The sequence below is a fragment of the Ursus maritimus genome (assembly GCF_017311325.1).
Source record: "Ursus maritimus isolate PB19 chromosome Y unlocalized genomic scaffold, ASM1731132v1 scaffold_Y1, whole genome shotgun sequence".
NCBI lineage: Eukaryota > Metazoa > Chordata > Mammalia > Carnivora > Ursidae > Ursus > Ursus maritimus.
In genome coordinates, this window is record NW_024423324.1 from 300,746 (window position 1) to 304,294 (window position 3,549).

Sequence of the window (3,549 nt, forward strand, 5' to 3'; positions counted from 1 at the left end):
ACTAAATAATGATTTAGCCTAGAAAAATCACTTATATTATTCACTTTAATAAGAAAAATAAAAGAAAAAACTAAGAAAAAAGTAAAAAACAAAACAGAAAAAGGAAGGTGTAATGGATTCCTTTTAGGTTAAACACTGTCAACTCAAAGCCAAAAATGGTATGATGACATAAGAAAATTAACATACCTTTCTATATTCAGCGGTTCTTAGGATAGTTTACCTATAAGAATCACTTGTAGAGCTTTCAAAAGATACCTATGACTCCTGAAGATTGACAAACCTGAGGTGATATCCAGAATTCTGTATTTAAAAAATTCTTTTGGTTGCTTCTGATGCAAATATCCCCGATAACTGTAGTGCATTTTTTAAATCATACTTCACCATTCTAAACAATCTGAAGCATTTAGAGTTTGGAGGCTTGTAATTAACCTAAAAAAAGCGCCTAAGAAAGGCGATTAAAATGATCACAGTGCTGCAACTGCAGTATGCTATAAACCAACACTTCACAAACTGCAAAGGGCATACAAAACACATAGGAATTTTCTTAAAATTACAATCTGGAGTCAGCAGATAGCAGACTGGGCTAATAATCTGCATTTCTAACACGCTTTGCACATGGTGGTGGTGATATTGTAATATGGACAACTGAATAGCAACATTACAAAATTACTCACAAAAGATTAAGATCAGAATAGCCAGCTACCCCAGACCTTGGCTATTACTTTCTTATTAGGATATTAATCCTTTAAGAATTCTGGTTTCATTGTCCATAAAAGAAATTTAGTAACTATTCTTTCACCACTTTTGGAGTTCATATGAAGTTAAAATAAGATAATGGGCATAAAAATGATATATTTTTAACACGCGATCACAAGTTTTTATTAGACAATATTAAAAAAAGAATCAATGCATGATCAGATTCAGTCTATAAAAGTTGATACAAAAAATGAATTCAGTAAGTATCAGGATACAAAATCAAAATATGAAAATCTGTGTCTCTACAAACTAGCAATAAACTATCTGAAAAAGTATACAGGAAAACAATCCCATTTACAATAGCATCAAAACCAAAATACTTAAGATTATTTTTTTTTAAAGATTTTATTTGTAAACTACTCTCAACACCCAACATCAGGCTTGAGCTCACAATGCTGACATCAAGAGTCAGACACTCTACCAACTGAGCCAGTCAAGTCATTCCTAAGAATACAGTTAGCCAAGGGTTCAATATCTGCAAATTAATCAATGTATACACCACATTAATAAAAGAAAGGATAAGAGCCATACTATCATTTCAATAGATGCAGAAAAAGCATATGGCAAAGTACAGCATCCATTTTTGATAAAAACCCTCAAAAAAACAGATTTGGAGAGAACATACATCAGCATCATAAAAGCCACCTATGAAAGACCCACAGCCAATATCTTTTTCAATGGGGAAAAAACTGAGAGCTTTTCCCCTACAACCAGGAAGAAGACAAGGATGTCCACTCTCACCATTCCTATTTAACACAACAGTGGAAGTCCTAGCCTCAGCAATCAGACAACAAAAAGAAATAAAAGGCAACCAAATGAGCAAGGAAGAAGTCAAACTTTCACTATCTGCAGATGACATGGTACTCTATGTACAAAACCCAAAAGCCACTACCAAAAACCTGCCAGAACTGAGTCTCAAATTCAGTGAAGTCAGAGAATACAAAATCAATACAGAGAAGTCTGTTGCATTTCTATACACCAATAGTAAGGCAGCAGAAAGAGAAATCAAGAAATCGATCCTATTTATAATTGCACCAATACTCAAGATACCTAGGAATAAACCTAATAAAAAAGGTAAAAAATATGTACTCTGAAAACTATAAAACACTGATCAAAGGAAATGAAGAGGACACAAAGAAATGGAAAGGCATTCCATGATCATGGAATGTAAGAACAAATATGGGCCAAATATCTTTATCCTACCAAAAAACATCTACACATATAATGCAATCCACATCAAAATACCAACAGCATTTTTCACCGAACTAGAACAAATGATCCTAAAATCTATGTGGAACCACAAAAAACTCCAAATACCAAAGCCACCTTGAAACAGAAGAGCAAAACCAAAGCTGGGGGCATCACAAATAGCACCAGACTTCAAGCTCTATTACAAAGCTGTAGTCATCAAGACAGTATGGTACTAGCACAAAAACAGACAGATCAATGGACCAGAAGAGAGAACCCAGAAAAAGACCCTCAACTCTATGGTCAGCTAATCATCGACAAAGGAGGAAAGACGATCCAATAGAAAAAAAGACAGTCTCTTCAACAAATGGTGTTAGGAAAACTGGACAGCCACATGCAGAAGAATGAAACTTGACCCTTCTCTTACACCATACACAAAGATACATTCAAAATGGATAAAAGACTTAACTATGAGACCTGAAACCATAAAAATCCTTAAAAAAAAGCATAGGCAGTAACTTTTTTGATATGAGCCACAGCAACTTCTTACTAGCTATGTCTCTTGATTCAAGGGAAACAAAAAGCAAAAATAAACTATCAGGACTACATGAAAATAGAAAGCTTCTGAAGATCAAAGGAAACAATCAACAAAACCAAAAGGCAACGTTTGTAGTGGGAGAAAATATCTATAAAGGATATTTCTGATAAAGGGTTAGTACCCAAAATACATAAAGAACTTACAAATTATAAAACATGCAAAAACAATCCATTTAAAAAATGGGCAGAAGATGGAGTGCCTTGGTGGCTCAGTTGATTAAGCATTTGACATCGGCTCAGGTCCATGATCTCAGGGTCATGGGACTGAGCCTGGTGTGGGGTTCCCAGCTCAGCACGGAGTCTGCTTCTCCCTCTCCCATTCCCCCTGCTTGTGCTCCCTGTCAAATAAATAAAAATAATAATAAAAAAAATGGGCACAAGATACAAATAGTTATTTCTCCACAGAAGATATGCAGATGACTAACACACACATGCAAAGATGCTCAACATCATTCAACATCAGGGAGGTGTAATCAAAACTCCACTGAAATAAATTAACAAAACAGGAAACAACAGATGTTGGTGAGGATGCAGAGAAAGGGAAAACCTCCTGCACTGCTGGTGGGAATGCAAACTGGTGCAGCCACCTTGGAAAACAGTATGGAGGTTCCTCAAAAAGTGAAAAATAGAGCTACCCTACAGCCCAGCAATTGCACCAGTATTTTACCCAAAAATACGAATTCAAGGGGATACATGTACCCCAAAGTTTAAAGCAGCATTATCTAAAATAGCCAAACTATGGAAAGAGCCCAAGTGTGTACCAACTGATGAATGGATAAAGAAGATGTGGTATATACACACAATGGAATATTATTTAGCCATCAAAAAGAATGAAATCTTGCCATTTGCAACAATGTGGATGGAACTAGAGGGTATTATGCTAAGTGAAATAAGTCTATCACAAAAGACAAATACCATATGATTTCACTAATAAGTGGAATTTAAAAAACTAAATGAATGAGCAAAGGGAAACAAAAGAGAGAGAGACAAAGAAAGGGACCCATAATT

At 35.2% G+C, this 3,549-nt stretch overlaps 1 protein-coding gene across 1 annotated transcript in view; it reads right to left on the reverse strand.

The window, feature by feature from the left end:
- LOC103681300 (eukaryotic translation initiation factor 1A, X-chromosomal) overlaps positions 1-3,549 on the reverse strand; it is a 23,939-nt gene that overhangs the window by 4,562 nt on the left and 15,828 nt on the right. The gene's annotated exons all lie outside the window — the stretch shown is intronic.